This window comes from Falco peregrinus, chromosome 8 (assembly GCF_023634155.1).
Source record: "Falco peregrinus isolate bFalPer1 chromosome 8, bFalPer1.pri, whole genome shotgun sequence".
Classification (NCBI taxonomy): domain Eukaryota; kingdom Metazoa; phylum Chordata; class Aves; order Falconiformes; family Falconidae; genus Falco; species Falco peregrinus.
Window position 1 is genome coordinate 46,953,594 of NC_073728.1, and position 17,815 is coordinate 46,971,408.

Genomic DNA, 17,815 nt, shown 5'->3' on the forward strand with positions numbered 1-17,815 from the left:
GTACCAGTGCTTTCTTCTGTTAACTTATAATTTGAGATTGACATTCTTTTTTTGATTTGGTGGGTTTTTTTAAATACAGAAATATGTTTGGCAGGCTTCTTTTATTAGTTTTGATTCATGGAAAAGCTATACATAATGTGTCTTAAGCGCAAAAGAAATTAGGAGTTGAATGAAATTTGTATCGGTTCGCTTGAGCAGCAGTGTCACTTTTTTTTTGCTTGCCACATGTGGCCCACAAGACCCGCTGTCACTGAGATTTGTCAGTGAAATATGAAATGCCTTTGGCAGTGTTCTTGCGTTCAAATTCTGCACACTTGGACAGTTTTGCACAGCTTATGACTGACTTGTCCCGTGACGCACAACGGAAACCATGCAGATCTCCACATCCTGGGAGCTGTCGGGGTTGGTAATGACAGTCCCTTAATTGTTTCCTACGTAGGGGAGATGCTGCGATGTCACTTTTTGACAGGTTTGTCTGACTTCAGAGTCCAAAAACCATACATCTACATGAAATTATGGTCAGACAGCTAATATTTCATTATGACATTTAATGAAACAGTTTTATATGCTTTCAAATGTTATAGTTTTCTGAATTTTGAAGCAGCCCTGTACACTCTTTTTTTTACAAGGCTTGCAATGTTATGCCTCTTCAAAGCGGATCATTTTTGACAGTCCTGGCAGTTGGCTGCGAGAGTTTTATTGCTTTCTGTTGAATTCCTGTTGTTTATTGTAACATGATAAAAATTGTTACCATATGATGGTCTAATATTCTTATATTAAGCACTAGGCCTTGGGCTGGGGGAAGGGAAGTCAAGGGGAAGTACCTGAAGGTGTTTTAACCTTTCATGGGAATTTCGTATCAGAAGAGGGTGGCTCTCCGTAGTCCGCAATAATGGCTTGGGGAAGTGGCAGGTAAAATCAAAGTTCAAATTCAATTACACTAAGAGCTTGCGCTGTCTCCAGGCTAATTATGGAGTCACGTGGCTGGAAAAAGTAACCAGAAGACAAAACCGCTTGAGTTCTTTGTCTGCCTTGTTAAAGCCCCTGTATTAAAGCACCTGAACTCGCATCTTGTGCAAAACTTGCTCCTCTGAAGGGTGGAGAAGAAAGGAGAATTTTCTCGCAGTTGTAGGCAGGTCACTGTTGCAGGAAAGAGCGTTCAGTGTGTAGCGAGACGCTGGTGGTTCACCCGCTGGTCCCCAGGAGGGCTGTTGATTCTTACTGCGTGTGAGAAAACAGCCACCCCCAAGGACTAGCACCGCTGAGAATCTGAACTCCGAGCATACTCTACAGCGAAGACAGTGTCCTGTGGAGGTGCATCTCCTCAAAGGAAGGGCTGCTAGCACTGAGGGAAGTAAGTGAGGGCGAGCACCCCCGTGAACGTGTTGCGTAAGCAGTGCGCTCCTCGCGGGTGTGTTGTCCTTTTAGTGTCAGCCTGGAGTGCACAAGGTGGTGTGAGCCTAACCTCCTCCAGATGTTGCTTTTTGATTTGTATCTTCCGACAGTTCAGCTTGTCTTTTGTCTTTTTCAGGGTTTCACAGTCTTGAACTACTGGATTTTTGGCTACTACATGCCTGAAGATGTTGATTGACAGCTAAAGTCAGAATGGGTTCTAGATGCTGTGTAGATGCAAAGCAGCACAATTCTATATCTAAATTTCTTAATCTTTCCTGCTCTCAGTGGTCGTCTTTGAATTTGCTACAAATTCACTGACTTCGAGTAGATGAATTTCAGAAGCCCATCCTTCCCTGCAATGAGAAATCCAAAGCTTCACATGTAAATTGTCCGTAGAAACTGAACTCTGATGGCTTGTTTTTCAGAAATAAATCAGAAGTCAAGAAAGGACTTGGCCTAATTTATATTGCTTTGCACTTTTGTCTGACTTTAAAGAAAAAACCTTCTCCAATGAAATTTGGGTGCCAAACACATACCCAGAATGTACAGAGCTTTGCTTTCAAAGTCACCATTGTCCTTTAGACTTCATGACAGATTCAGAGCCTGTTTTGTTTGATAGGAGTGTACGTTGGACTCTTAGAAATATTTCTGAATTGCTCAGTAATATTTTTGGATTACAGTTTACTTGTTTCTGCACCAATAATTTCTTTTAAATTAAAGATTACCTGTAATTCAGGCTAGGTTATCTAAACTAGTTGTCTAGCACTGTCTTTTCCTTTTAACTGTGCTCTGTACTACAGCCGTCCCACGCTTCCTAATGTTTGGTATAGTAAAACCTTTCCATGTGTGCTTGCCTCATTTCAAATACTGTATAAGCATGTAGATATAATGTACATAACAGTGTAACCTCCGGGTGCTAGGAGTCAGGATTTCCTGACACTACACACTAATACAAAATGTGGTAGCACTTGGCAGCAGGATGTTCTAACTACTGGCACTGTAGGGGTTAATATGAGTTACCTAGACATTTTCTCTGCAAAAGGAGGTTTTCAGTATTCATTAGGATTTTTTTTTTTAATGGGAACTACATATTTTAAAATGTAATTTCTAAACTTTTTAAAAATTAAAAAAAATGTTTAATTTATGTTCTGTATCTTATATTTTTGTGCCGCAGTATTTACAGGTGTCTTTCTTTGAACACCAGTAGGTCCTCACAGACGCCTGCTGATGTCCTTCTTTTAGCATTAGTTTGGCTGCTCAGTGGAGAAGATGCCATGGGCCAAAGTTAAATTTATTTATGTTTGATTTGTAACACTTCCTTATGGTGGAGTGGAGGTCCCTTCAAGTCAATGCTCTGGTTACGACGCTGATTACCGTGCTAGTTTCCTTTCCTGTACCGGTCACCTGTGACCATGTTGCGATGTCCTGGTCACGGTTCCTCTTCGTTAGCATGCTTGTCTTCTTACATTGTCATAGACTCCCCTCTTAATTTATGTGGTCATATAAATGCTACTGCATTTTTCTTATGTCGGAGTAAGACATAGATAAATGCAAACATGAATATTTTATCTGCGTTAGCGGTGTGTGACTACGCCTGTTGGTGGCTTTTCTTTTGTGCTTCAGTCAAGCTCAGCGTGAAATCCACCTGTTTTCCTGGGGAAGATGCGTGTGCCGCCACAGAAATGTGTTGTCATTCCTTCAATCGTTTGTACATTGTATATTTTTTGTCCTCTGGCAGCAGTTTCTTGGGTTTGCATTTTTCCCTTTTACAGTCAGCAAGGTTAGGGGATGTCGGACTGCCGCGGGATCGCTGCCGGCGGGACAGCCCTGGTCAGATGCATCGTTTCTGTCAAGCGAATTCTGAGAGAGCGTGTGTCAAGGTGTTACCGAGCCGTTACACAAGTGCGACTTAAGGTTTTGTCCTCTTCACCCTTCACACTGGGAGAGGTGTTGGGGTCAGTGTTTAAGTTAACTCCTGTTTACGTATTAACTACAACGATATTTATTTCATCGAGATGACCGAACACGATGAAGTACAGAAGATGAAATACATGCTCCTAAGCGTCCATAAGATCACTTTTTGGTAAGCTTGACAGTAGTTCGTGAAAGTGTCTTACTTTACCCTTCTCATCTAATAGCTTTAATATTAAAATGTTTAAAAAGGAAAAAAATCTGTCGCAGCCCTGAAGAAAAAGGTATTTGTTTCTGAAGAAGAGTCCTTTTTTTAAATGCATGTGTAAGATTTAAACTCCTGTTTTTCCTTGGGAGATAATGGTATTTGAACATGCAGTCTAAACTTCTTTGTGCTTTGTGTAACATAGCAGTGGACTTTTGTGATTGGCACCCAAGGAACTTGACTCCTGGGATTAATGGTAGTGATCCTGGCTGCACTCTGGACTTTGTTTTGCTAACCATAACTGAGCAACTGTACATTACTGCTATATTAATGTTTCAAAGCACTGGGATAGTCTAATTCTAACTTGTAATTATGTTTGCCAATTATCTGTTTGGAAAGTTGGTGTATGAACAGCTTCTTGAAACTGTTAAATTGTACAGATATCGTTCATGATCTAAAGCTTTGTACTGTGGAATGTGCTTAATAAAAAAAAAAGTTTGAACTTAATTTGTCAAATAAATAGATAAGTAATGTCATCTAACCAGGCGTTGGTATTACGCATTAGTTAACGCAAGCTGAGCCGCAGCCATGCTGATGTGGAGCGGGTGTCGGTAAGTGTTCGTTACCCTGCGGGCCGTGTTGGCTGCCTGCGGCTACTGGGTGCCTTTCCCCAGCCGCTTTTCAGCACCCAGCGTACGGCGTGTGGCTACCGGGCCAGAGCCCTCCGAGCCCAAAAGGCATCTGCAGTGGCGCAGCTCCCCGCCTTGGCGGGGCCGGTGGTTCCCGGTGCTGCTTTGCCCATCTCCGCACTGCAGCACGTGTGTCGGCAGGACGGGAGAAATGGGGCTCACCCGTCTCGGAGGCACTTGGCTGCAGCACTTCCGTGCCACAGGTCAGCAGAAACGTCACAAGAATAGTGTTTTTCTTACTTTGTCAAGAATGCAGATAGAATTTTTAAAATACTACCTGTTTCCCTGGTTGCGAAAGCAGCCTGTGCTCATGCCCAGAGCCCCGCGCAGGGAAGGGGCTGTGCCGTGCTAGCTCTGCCTCAGGAAAGGCTTTTTCTTGGGTTTTCTTTTGCTAATGTGCAGTGGCTAGTGAGAACGAATGATGGAAAGTTCTTGTCTTTGCCTCTAACCCCTGGTCTTCCGTCTAGTTTTATTTGTAAGTTCAGTTCACTTTTAAACAATTTGAGAAGCTGCTGTCCTGGGGGGTTCACGAGTTGCTCCTGTTTGTTTCTGAAAGTTCAGACCAGCCGTGCCTGATGGTGCAGACTCTCTGCTGCTGCTCATGCCGTCGGCGCAGGGGGACCGGCCAGGGTCCTGCGGGCTTCTCGGGGTCAGGTACAAGCGCGGCAGGGGGTGAAAATGCCTTGTTACATCACGTGCTTCGGCCTCTCAGTGGTGGAGCCGGCTTTGTGTGCCCACCATGGGGCTCTCCAGCAACCTTCTCTGGAAAGCGTTATTTTTTTGTGAGGTCTGTGTTGGGAGCACTAACCAGAAATGTTTGTAAAGGTGCTATGGACCCTGTGCTGAGGATATGAACAAAGTTCTGGCCGAGTATTAGTAAATTCGGTCTTCAAAATGTCTAGTGTAGGTTCCTTTTCATTCTTCGTGGCCCACTCTGACACTGGATAATAATTTTCAAAGCAACGCTGCTGCTGCTCAGATGGAGCTGCACTTCAGTGAGAGGAAAGCAAGTAAAATCTGTCATTTGTGCTGGAAGTGCACTGGGAGAAGTGAAGCCTCGCTGAACTGCTCAAAGGGGATGTGAATGTCTTGCTGAACATCATTATCCAAATAAGCCATGACAGCCCTGTGATACATCTGCTAAAATCTGCGGTATAAACTTTGAGGTCAAACTTTAAAATTCCATCTCACCTGGGTGGCCTTTGGGTTTTGTTGTTTTGTTGGGTTTTTTCCTTGCAGTTGTAGCCTATTTAAGAGTCATCTGTTAATTCCTTCCAGAGCACTTCCCTGTGAAGCCGTGGGCTCCTCGGCCGGGGCTCCCACCATTCTGGTGCGCTGGGGCCCTTTTGACTTTCACCGAGGGTTGGGAGCGATCTGCGGTGCTGGGTGTGACGCGAGTGATGCTTGACAGGCCGAGCGAGCGGGCAGGGATGTCTGCTCTGGGGTCTGGCCCTGGTTATGGAGGGGCCATGGAGCGTTCTCACCTGGCGCAGTGTGAGGTGGCCCTGGCCACTGACCACGTGGTGGTGGCGTGGTTGAACCCCAGGCAGCAGCTAAGCCCCACACAGCCGCTCGCTCGCTGCCCCCACAGCGGGAGGGGGGAGAGAATCAGAATAGTAAAAGTGAGAAAACGTGTGGGTTGAGATAAAGACAGCTTAATAGATAAGGCAAAGTTTGTTAGTTCATGTTTGTTCATTTAAAAAAAAAAAGAAAAATAAGGAGTTTGCCTGCTGAGGGGGAGCCATGAACAGGTGCTCAGCCATCCCCAGGCCAGCAGGGCTCCATCACACGTAGGTCGCTTGGGAAGACAAATACCATCATTCCATTTCCCCCCGTTCCTCCTCCTTCCCCCAGCTTTATATGCTGACCATGATGCCATACGGTGTGGAATAGCCCTTGGGCCAGCTGGGGTCAGCTGTCCCGGCTGTGCCCCCTTCCAGCTCCTGCTGCCCCCCCCCCCCCCTCGCTGCTGGGGTGGCTGTGGGGAGCAGAAGCAGCTTTGGCTCTGTGTGAGCGCTGCTCAGCGCTAAGGAAGACACCCCTGTGCTAACAGCGCTGTTCCCAGCACAGATCCCGAACAGCCCCGTACTGGTGCTGGGAAGGAGACGCACTGGGCTCCAGCCAGCGCGGGCTGGGGTGGCCCCAGTTGCATCACGGGGGTCTCTGCCCTGTGCTGGCACCTGGCGCTCGTGGGGAGCGGGGCCCCCCGCGCCGCTGCTGACCGCGGTGGCCAGCAGCTGGGAAGGGTTTGCGTTTGGAGCTGAGGCGAAGGGCACCGAGGGGTTCGCGCCCCCGCGCTGGGGGTGACGCTGTTCTCTGCCAGCTGCGTCCCTGTCCTGCTTGTGTGGCCATTCGCCCTCTGCGCGGCAGCGGGTTTGCCTGTGTGGGCACAGCCGTGGGCACCCTTTGTTGAGAGGATCAGAGGGGAAAAGCGCTCAGCGGAGAACTGAGTGTTATTTTTGTGAGATTCCTTTTAAAACTCTCATCCCAAGAGATGTTGAAGTGGGCCAGGCTGTTGTCCCCGAGCTGTGACTGAGCAGGCAGGTCTGGTGTTGGTGGCTCCCGGGCTCTGCTTTTCCCACGGGAGAGCAGTTCTCCGCCTCCTCTGTTGCCCCCGGGAGGCAGCTGCCGCCCAACACTGCTGGGGCTGGTGCCATCACCGTGGGTGCCGGCGCGGGGTCCCTCCTGGCTTGCCCTGTGCCAGCACTGCCATGTCACCTCCTCTCGAGTCCAGCTCTGCTCAGCCTGGGTGGCTGTCGAGGTCAGAGCTGTGTTGATGAGCTTAATTGGGTAAAAATGTACTTCAGTCTAATTAATCGATGGAAAGCATAACCGAAGGAGGCGGCAGGAGGGCGAGCAGCAGGTGGATGCCCGTGGCGGAGTTGGGGTGTTTAGGCTGGATGCGCCACCCTGTCTGGGGCTTCTCAGCAGTGCAGGACTGGGCGTGCAGGGCTGAGCTTTTGCTGGACTTGCTGCCCCCCTCCTCTGCTGCAGCACGATTTTTATCCCCAGATGCCTGTTCTTCATTTGCCTCTGCTCCTCACCGCTTCCAGAAGCTTTTTTTTTTTTTTTTTCCCCTGAGCAGCTGTGAGACGGAGAAGACCCGAGTGGGAAGTGACAGCCGGACTGTCGGGGTCGTGGGAAGGAGGTTGATGGGGGCCTGGTGGGAAAACTTGCAAAGCCAGGATGGCTGGCAGAGACCAGCGTGTGCAGGGAGCGCTTGGATGCGGAGGAACAGCTCGCCTTCCCGTCCTCGGTGAGTCCGGCTGTGTTTCTGTGGAGGCTGTGCCAGGTCTGCGGTGCGGCGGGGGGGTTCAGGTGTTTGTTCTTGCCTGGCTCAGCTGTGGGGGCTGCCCAGCACAGTCCTGCAGCTGGGCAGACACCAAACTTCTTTACTGGGCTGGAACTGGGAGCTTTAAATCTGGTCTGAAGGTAACAAGGCTGTCCACTGAGCATGAGTACTGCTCGTGAGTCCGTGCCCCCCGCCCACCCCCGAAGCAGCTGGGGGCTGTGGGGGGATGCTCTTGCTCTGCTGCAGCTCTGCACCTCCAAACCCTGCTGAGGGCCACCCGTGTCAGAGGCTGTGCGCTGTTGGATGCTCCAGCCTTAATTACAGAGATAAGAAAATGTCAGATGATAGATTAAAAGATAGCAGCAACGCAGGTATGTAACGGGATGCAGCACTGAAACCCCAGCAAGCGGCACAGAGCAGTTTTGGGGAGCAGCGAGGGGATGTGATGGGTGTCCTCCAAAAGCCATGGCTCAACATGGCCCAGCTCCTAGAAAGGATCTCAGATCTGTTGTATTCGAAACTGTTCTGGGTGTCAGGTGGAAACAATCGCGGAGGTGCTCGGAGCAAGGGTGGCTCAGGGCCAGCAGTGTGCTGGTGAAGGGGAAGGAGGTGGCAGCATGTGTCCCCTCCCACCCGTGCCCACAGTCCAGAGCTGCTGGCAGCAAAATGTTGTTTTACCCTCAACTCCTTCCTGACTGAGACAGCAGGTGGCTGTAGGGCCTCAACAGGCCCCGGGATGGCAACAGGAAGGCTGCTGTGGCGGGCCTGCCCGCTCGTGACGTGCTCTGAGGGCTTAGGAGGCTGTAGGGGACCAGGACCTTGCCTGGCCGCTCTGCAGCGCTCTGCTCCAGCGAAGGCTTTGGTGTCCCTGTGCTTTGATCTGGTTTCCAAGTGTGGGTGCTTCCTGCCAGCTGCATGGGGCTGTTAATCATGTCAGGAAATGTCTTATCCTGGCCCCTTTCCCCATTTCCATCGCAGGAGCTTTCCTGCCTCTTCTCCAAGGGATGTCCCTTTTGTCTCCGTGGGTCAGGGTTTCCCTCTGTCTTTCTGAGCTCCTTCACCCCCGAAACCCACCCTGCCTGTGCCCCCGGCATGCCCTCACCCCCAGCACAGCGCTACCTCCTGCCCCAATGCCCTCTCGCACCTTTAGGCACCAAACTTAGGGGGCCAAGTTCTGCCCCACTGTGCTGGGGATGGCAGCACAGCTGTGCATCCCTGGTGGCCACAGCTCAGAGGTTGTGGGTCCCTGCGCTTGGTGCCCACCTGGGCCCCAGGGGTGGGTGCTGCCAGCCCTGCCCGTGCCCCTGCCTGTGGGAGGCAGCCACTGCCCTTCCCTCCAAGAGCTGCTCAGCTGCACTGCGGAGTCGCTGCTTGCACAAGCCAAAAGTCTCCGGGAGGATCGGAAACAGCAACTTTCCCTTCTGGAGAAGCATGAGGGGTGTATATTTTTGGAGGTTTATTCTTGGTACTTGCTGGAAAGGCTCCATGAACAGCAGCTGCCATGTGTGCCAACAAGAGGAGAAGATGGATGGGGGCGAGTGCCCACTCCGGGGAGACGTTTTCCCTCTGGAGGAGGAGAACAAGCTGTAAAACGTTCCCGCTGCCTGTTTATGGATCCACTGCGCAGGCGGTTGTTGCTTGGCTCCGGCACGCTCGTGCGAGATGTGTCAGCGCGGGAACGGCTTCCCTTGCACCCAGCAGCGTGAGCGGGGCGGCCGGGCTGCCGCGTGCCAGAGACGGCCCCAGCCCCGGCGAGTGGGGTGGCGGGGCAGCCCCTGGCTGGGTGGCCCCATTTTTTATCTGCAGACAGGTCTTGGGCTGAAGTAGAAACAGCTTTCCTCATCTGAATGATTTAAAGAATTGCAGTTTCATCTTTTCCTTGGCACAGGCCAGTGCAAATAGAGAGATGCGTTTGTATCTCTTGACTGTTTTTTTTCCACAGTCAAAAATTTTGTGTTTTCTTTTCTTCCGTTTTTCCTTTGAAGCAGCCCTTTGAAGGTTTTATTTTTAATTTCTGAACACATCATGCTCAGAAGAAAAGCTTGCTTTTTTTCTGTAATTCTTCCACCAAGGCGAGCTGTCGATTCCATGTTGGAGGAGCAGGGGAGCGGGGGACCAGGCGCTTTGACTTTGCCAGATGAGTGTCTTGGCCGGGCGGGCAATGGGCAAAGCGGTGCTGGGCCCTTCGGCCGGAGCAGATCACGGGGTGCCTGTGGAACCCGGAGCAAAGGCTGCTCCTGAGCTGGCGCATCCCTCCAGCAGAGCCTGTGCTGAAAGGAAAGCTGCCTTTTCCACAGCCAAATCTCTTCCTTGAAGAGAAGAGACGAAGGTAAACCGAGGCACCAGGCCCCTGCACCCAACACCAGCAGCGCTCTGGGGCGTGCGGAGCAGGGGAGGGCTGGGTTCCTCCCTGCTGCTGGCACTCACGGCTCCGGCTGCGCAGCCACCGTCTGCCCAGTGTCACGTACAACAGCCTCTGGCCACCCACGGGTACTGAGACACGTCCTCACCCCATCTGGGGCACCCTGATGGCTCGCTTGGAATAAAGAGCTGCGAACAAAAGAGGTGCGTTGTGCCCAGCCATGGTGTGGCTTTTTGGGTTCTGTCTCCCATTGCCATCAGATTTACTTTCTCTGTGTTCCGTTAAGTGATTCTTTCAGCTTGAATCTTTGCGTTTCTTGTTACAAACATCAGCTTCTCTAGAGCATCTCTGGGAAGCAGGTGTTGAGCTGTGGGATGCGCAGCACTCAGCCTTGGATTTTTCCCAGGCAGTGGCTGGTCCTGGGTGTGGCGGAGCCTCCTCAGACTCAAGGTTTTGGGATGCTCTGAGCAGCAGCTCTTTTAAACAGTAGCAGGAGCTTTGCAGGTCTCAAATGGGCTTGGCTGCCGGCTTCCCCAGCTCTTGGTGGCAAGGTTTGCCTGCGCTAATTTGGGAATCATTGAGCAGCCCATTGTACCAGTTCATTAAATCTTGCAAATGGGAATGTTTTTGAAGGAGGGGTGTGTTCATGATTAAAAAAAAAAAAGGAAGAAAGGCTCAAGTAATCCAGTCTCTTAAGGTTTCATAAGCCATTCAGTCCCTTAGGGTTTCATGAGCATGTGAACTTGTTTATGTTTTGAAGGAGCGAGCTGCTATTCACAAGAGGTGGGAAAGAAAGTGCTGTGAACACTCATGCTTTGTTTTTTAATGACAGAACAGTCTGTCTAAGAAGCCCCACGTGGCTGTTAATTGTGTGGTGCAATTTCTTCAGGGAGGGCTGCAGCGAGCAGCCACCAGGCTTGTTCTCCTCTCTGCCTCTCAGCAGGGTCAACCCCTGCAGCGGTTACTCCTCAGCAAGCAGCTGCTGGGGCTTCGACTGGGAGCTCTGAAGGGATTTGTCTCTGGGCTGGTTGTTGCCTTCTCAGGGTAAGGGCTGATGCATGCCATGCCCCGTCACCTGGCACCCGGCCAGAGGAGCTGATCCTGGGCTCCATCTTACCTGCATCCATGGGAAGATGCTTTGCCAGTTGCCACCTGACCCCTCCTGTGCTCCCTGCCATGCTCACTGTCCTGCAGGTGAAGAGTAACAGGGTCAAAAGGTCACAAAAGGATTCAAAATTATATCTTCTGTGGTTTTTTTTTTTTATCCCCATTGATTTTTAATAGCTTTCCTGAAATGAATCGGTTGCTGAGGAAGTTAAGTGACGGGAAATATGTTTCTCTAATATGGTTGGCAAAATCCTCGTGTATTTTATAAAAAAAAACCCAAGCAAACAAAAAACGGACAAAAGATGTAGAGAGGTTTCACAGTCTGAATCTTTCCTTTGGAAGGAGATCCTGGGACTTGTGTCTTTCTGCACCTTTCAGCCTTGTCCTGAGAGAGGCTGTTTCCCATGGGAGCCACCTGCTAAGTGTGGGAAGCAAGTTACGGGACTGAGTTCTCGGCACTTTTCCAAGAGAGTGAGGCCAGATTCATGCCCTCAGCATCTGTGTTTTTACAACACCAACCACAATATCCCATTGGATCAAGATCAAAGCCTTAGTCCTTCTTTTCAAGGTGGGTAACAGCCTGGGCTATGGATTCCTGGCAGCCAAAAGCTTCCAGCCTGAATTAAACAATGGGCACCGCTGGCAGCGTGGATGGGCACAGCACGTCCCTGCAGGACACAGACCCTCCTCTGCCCTGCGAGCCAGGGGATGCCCAGGAGTGTCACAGCACTCTCCAAACTAGGCAGCTGCAACAAGGTCTTTTACCATCTCATACCAGCACACTCTTCATACAGCCCCTCTGCTGCCTTCTCCTCGCCTCATCCAGGGTGTGTGTTCTCTCTCTGCTTCTTCCTCTCTCACCTTCCCTTCCTTGGCTGCCTCTCTTCATCGGCTCTCAACCACCTAACTTAACCAGCCACAGCTGCACCTTATCTACATCGGCCAACCCGCCGCCCCTGAAGCCAACCCACAGTTGTATATTGTCAATGCTAACTAACCCAGCTTCATTCCTCTACACAGGAGCACAGGGGCGTCCTGGACACTGTTCCACCCTTCCCGAGTGCCACAGCAAGCCTCGGAACCAACTTCTCCGAAGGAAAGAGCATAGGCATCATACAAACAAAGGTTCAGGAAGGATCCACTTCTCCACCTCACTCCAACGGTGCTTTTCCTAAAAATCCCAGGCCAGACCCAACCTCTGGGAATGCAGCCCTCCCTTGCACGTGCTGCTCCACCGGCAGAGGCGGAGGGAAAAAGCGCCATGAGCCAGACATTAGCCGCATTGCTTAGAGCACCGTTGAAACAGACTGTGGCCATCACTGCCATTTAAAACCCACCCTTGGGGATGCTAAAATTGCATTTTGGTTGCTCTGTCGTGGCTTGATGGGTTTTTCTTGTGATGCAGGCTCAGCCTGCCGAGCCAGCGGCCGTGCTCTGTGTCACTGGCAGGTTTTATGGCCACCCTGTGCAGCACCCGCGTTCCTGCTGCTCACCATGCCACTGCTCTGGAGGGGATGCGCTGGAGCATTAGTCGGCTTTTCCAAGCTCCGGCTTTTCCCTGGATACTTTAAAAGCATTTGCGCTATGGTCTGTGGTACTGAAACAGGATGCGAGTCAGTTGTTAATCACGTACACACCAGGAAAAAGTACTGCTATGGGAGGCAGCGTCTTCATGGGAGTGCTGTCTGCCTTCTACAGAAATGCTTTTTGTTTTCCAATATAACCAGAATTCAGGATATTAAGATGACAAAAATCAGCAGTGATTACCCGAACCTATAGCTAATGTCTTGAAGACCTGATTGGGGCTGAGTCCAGATACTGTAGGAGGATGACGGACTTAGTTAAATCTTGATGGATTTGATCTAGAACTCTCTTGATTTAGTTGTCTGAGCTCACGCAGTTTCCCTCGGTGTTTCCACTATCAGTAAATAATGTGGTATGCGCCCACTGAAAGCTGTCAGCGCTGGCTGGAATAGGTAATTTTTATCCTTATTTTCCTTTCATTTTAGCATTTAGATTATCTTTAATATTCTAAATAGTAATTTAACAAGCCAAAATTACAACTGATCCAAAGAGAGATTCCACAGAATTTTCAACATAGTTTATGCAGCTCTGCCCAACATAATTGGATGTATCCAATTAGGCATTAGAAATTAACACCTTTTGTCTGTTTGGTAATGACTTAACGCTGCTCCGCTGCCTTGCCTAAGCACCACCAGCGCTGTGGGAACAGTATTTAGTTACAGCTGCATCTGGAAAGGTTTGGAGTTCGACCACCCTCTCTCACCATATCATCTTTCCTACTGTCTGATCGCGCTGTAAACCCGGAGCAGCCCTCCTGGCCAGGTAATCCAGCCGTGTCAGAGGAATGCAGGTTCTTCTTGTCTGTGGGATTTCTGGTATCAGCACCACGAAGCTTCTTGCCAGCAGATGAACCCAATGATCTTGCAGGTCTTTCTTGTCTAAACACAGCGTCCCTGATGAGTTTTACATGTGCCTGCACTCCTCACCGTGCAGCGTGCTTGTCTGCGCTGCGGCGGCTCCTCGGAGGTGGTGTGGGGGGAACTGGTTGAGAAAAGACGCTTGGAAAACTCAACGCACGCATCATCGACTCCAAATCCCCGGGGCTGGTTTGGCAAGTGATAGGCAAAGACATCCTGCCGGCTCCTCCCCAGCGCTTGTAGGCATCCGTTTATCTCGGCACATGCTCCTGGCTAGCTCGCAAACCCTTGTCACACTTTACAGCAGATGCCACGAGACTCAGGCTGTGAAAGGAAAAGTCCAAACCACCAGCATCTGGATCGAAACACACACTTTTCCCTCCTGAACAGGATTGTGCTGAGTGAGGAAGAGAGGCGCGGGGAAGTGGCCAAGGTGGTGTTGCCCCAAACCTCTGCTTCCCCTTGGGCGGGAGGGAAAATGGCTTCCTGGGTTTGCACGTGGACCTTCAGGTTTGGGGGCACAGGCACAGATGGGCAGGTCGCTCTTGGTGCACGGTCTGGCCATGATCTGCCCAGGACCCTTTGCACCCCCTAATCCCTGTCCTGCTGCTCCTTGGCTCAGCACCCATCCCTCCTTGCAGCTCCTCTCCGTTTGATCCTGGCCTGCAGACAACGGAGGAGTGCAGGGGGGCACGGGGAGGGGAAGATCAGCACAGCGGCAGGGGGAGGGGCAGCCGTAGGGTCTGCCACAAGTGACGCTGCAGGGGGGAAGTTTGCTTTGCAGAGATGCCTCATCCATCCTGGTGTTCTTAGAGAAACCAGCCTGGATCTTGCTCAGCACCTCCCGGATAAAGACAGCCATGGTGACCGGCGGGGGGGGGGGAGCCCTTTTCCTTGTAAGCTAAATCTAATCTGGGGGGCACCCATCCAGCAGTCCCAGGGTGACCAAAGCAGGATGGATGTACAACAGCGGGGCCGTAAGGTCCAAAGCCATCACTGACCGCCCCCGTGCTCACCGGTCCGGGCTGCAGGGACCGGCGTTGTGCGCGTGGGGCTCGCAGCCTCTGCGGAGCGGAGCGTGTCGGTTGGTGGGGGCTGCATGGCCAACGCTGGGCCTCGGCTGCAGCTGTGCTGAGAGTGAGGTGCAAGACTTGCTGACACCATGCTGTTGGGTCTGTTTTCAGCAAGAAGTGAGCTGTTGTGCTGAGCAAGGGAAGGGTGGAGAAAGCTGCTGCCTCCTGGAATGATGGCACTGGTGGCAGATGTGACAGTGGAGAGCTGCAAATGCTGTCCCTGGGCTCTGCGTGAGCCTGCACTCTGGGCTGTGTGGGGCTGAACCGGCCCTCCCCATCTGCCCACATCTTACTTGGGAAGTGGGAGTCAGCCGAAGTCGGTGGAAGGGCAGCGGCGGAGAGGGAAGGGACTCTCCAGCCCTCCTCTGCCCTGCTGCCATTTTGGCTGTAGGCCCTGGTAGCCGTTGGCTGGGGAGCCCACCCAGGCACAGGGCGGGAGAGGGGCCACACTCTGGTGTCCGTCCTGTGGGAGCCCGGGCTGTCCCCCCAGGGAGGAGGTAACCCCTGCAGGGACGGACAAGCTGCCCGCAGCTGCCAGCCAAGGGCGCAGCTTTGCCAGGACCTGGCTCTCCTCCCTGGGGCGCCCAGACACCGCGGGCAGCAGCCCCAGCAGTCGTGCCTCCCCCCGAGAGAGCCAGCGTGGGGGGTGTTCAACAGGAGCCTGAGCCATCACACCCGTCTCTGCTTGGCTGAGATGATGGGAAGCTGCTGAACACCAAACCCTCCTCCGGTGACATGGGCGATGCTCCTGTGTCCATGGGCTGCTCCGTGGGCAGCACTGAACCCACTAGGAGCTGCGCACTGCCATGGACACCATCGGGCTGAGTGTGAAGCACCGGAGGGCCCTGAAGAGGAACCTTCTCTTCGTGATGGTTCCTGCCTCTGTGTCTGGCCGATGGACGTGCCTCAGGAGTGAAGTTCAGACCAAAAGCCAAGCGTCCCCGAGCCACCTGAGCGCAGCCACCGCCGTTTGCCGGTCCGGAGAGACCCTGCTGAGGACAGATGATGCTTTGCTCGCTAATCGCATTTCAGGACATATAATCCTTACTTCACACTTTTTCCCAGACAATATCTTTCCATATAATCTTAATGATTCCTGCTGCAATAACAAATAGGCAGCCCTGAGAATAACTTCACACTTAATTGCTCGTGCCAAGAATCTCACCACTTGGCCCTTCTTTGGGTGTTTTCCCTCCAATCCATCTGCACAAACAGAAGTGGGCCAGTTCTGTGCCTCAGGAATGAGGAGATAAAAAGGCAATAATTTATTTTTCCACCAAAGCTAGAAGTATTTTATAGAATTTGCTAAAGTTTTTGTTTCAGGAAATTTCATCATGTCTCCAGGAAAAAAAAGCGTCTAATTGGCCTCAGATTTTCTAACTCCCTTTTCATTTTTGTAATATGAGGAGGTCTAGGTCATCTCAAGGTCACTGCAGTTAGTGTTGCTTTAGTGCACCTCTGTGGATACCTCGTTTCTGCAGCAGTTTTTCCTTTAAAAACAGCCCTAGCCTGCTGCTGTAACAGCCACTTTCTTTGGCAACAATTTGCATTCCTTTAGCATATGGAAATATTTTTTAAAACACATACCAGTGTATGCTGCTTATAGGTGAAACTCTCCATCAGAAATGGAGCAAATGCTTCTAAGCTATCTGAATGTTGTAAAATTAAAAAAAAAAAAAAGAAAAAAAAAAAAGAAGAAGAATAAATCCCTCAGCTTTTAACTGAAATGGGAAGCTGCCCATTTCCCATTATCTAGACTGGAATCCTAGTTAATGTCAAAATAGAATGCTGGTGGTTATCAAATCAATAAAAATGTTTTGCTTGGGAAAAATTTAATTTTACCACCCTCCCAAGACTTCCTGCTGTCTTGACATGTCGGTTTACATAGCTTCAGCTGGTGAGTTCATTCCAGCCTGGGTTTAGTTTGATTTTTCTGATCTATCTCAGCAAAGCTGTGGACTCCAAATCTTTTACCTTAGGAAAAATTGTTATGTGGTACCTTGAAAATGGAGCAAATGCTGAGTCTGTATATGCTGTAGAAACACAGGTGTTTTTTTTTTTAAATGAAAGCGTGGGCACCTGAATGACCAGAGTTTTCTGAACAGATAAAGCCAAAAAAGGATGGGAGAAAGGAGGTGCTATCCCTGTTCGGCGCTAAGGAGCTGCACCACGGAGGAACGGCGCAGGTTACGTCTCGGATGAAGCCTGTACCCGATCAGTGCACTGCATTAACCTCTGTGCCGATGCTTTCTACAGCAAGGCTTTCCTTCAGACGTGAGCATCTCAGGCTGGGTTACCGGCTGTTTCAGCCGCACATTTAAAGCCAAGCTGATGCGTACTACATGTACCCCCATGTTGCCTCCAGCTGGTTTTGTCTCTTCATGCTGCTGGTGTCAAAAACTGGCAAAAATTAGCAAATTGCCAAATGAAAGGCTCAAATGCAAGTGAAAAGGGGAGGGGAGAGCCTGGGCAAGCATAGTGAGGGCAAATATGCCGCCACAAAGGTGTGATAGGCAGTATGATCTTTTGAATTTTCTAGTAATGCTGAGGAAGAACAAGCTGCCCGGCTCTGGGAGGGGAGGGAGAATAGCAGTGGGGTCCTTAGTGGCCTGCCACAGCAACAGCCTGGCACATCATCCCAAGCATTGGAAAGGCTTGGTGGAAAGATGGACCGGCTCAAAGGACAGGGCATGGCAGCAGGCAGCTGCCAGGTAGTTGGGTTAGCTTCACCGTGGCATACATTTCCCGAATTTATGGGGGCAGTTGGTGGACTAAGAGGCCGGGAAAGCACCTGGTGATATGATGCTAGGGAGCTTAATTATAAGCAGGACTTGGAAAAAGATTGGTGTGGAAGTGATTGTGTTCCCATGGAAGATTTTTTTTGTTTTTAGATAAGCATGTGGTCAAGCAGAGTGCCAGCATGGATCCTGGTACAGAGGTATCTGTGTATTTGTTAAAAAAAAAAAAAAGGGGGGGGGGGGGGAGAGAGAGAGAGGGAGAGAGAGAGGGAGAGAGTGCTTGCACAGCAGTTTGAATCTCTTGCTGCAGATGCACTGGTCCTCACTTACCCCCAGCTCTGACTTCAGGTCACACCCAGAGCAGTCTTTCTGGAAACGTGACAGAGGCACAGGTTTGGGAGGGAGGTGAGTGTGCATCGTTCATCTCGAAAAAATACTGTATTTTCACTAGCAGCATCCTTACTGCTCTGTGAAAAAACAACTGTGTGCCCACTGCCAGTGATGCCTTAAGAGAAAGCTGTAGTGGCCTGAAAGGCAAGAGAGGGCAAACTTTGCTTTGCTAAGGCTCACGTTTCAGCAAACGGAAAGGCTGTAAATGCCTG

At 50.8% G+C, this 17,815-nt stretch overlaps 1 protein-coding gene across 4 annotated transcripts in view; it reads left to right on the forward strand.

The window, feature by feature from the left end:
* The window catches only part of FBXW11 (F-box and WD repeat domain containing 11), a 74,631-nt gene extending 70,604 nt beyond the window's left edge, over positions 1-4,027 (forward strand). For all 4 annotated transcript variants that reach the window (XM_055811847.1, XM_055811850.1, XM_055811848.1 and 1 more), the window contains one exon: positions 1,532-4,027. The gene's annotated coding sequence lies outside the window, so the exon portion shown is untranslated. The remainder of the gene's footprint in view (positions 1-1,531) is intronic.
* The last annotated feature ends 13,788 nt before the right edge of the window (positions 4,028-17,815 follow it).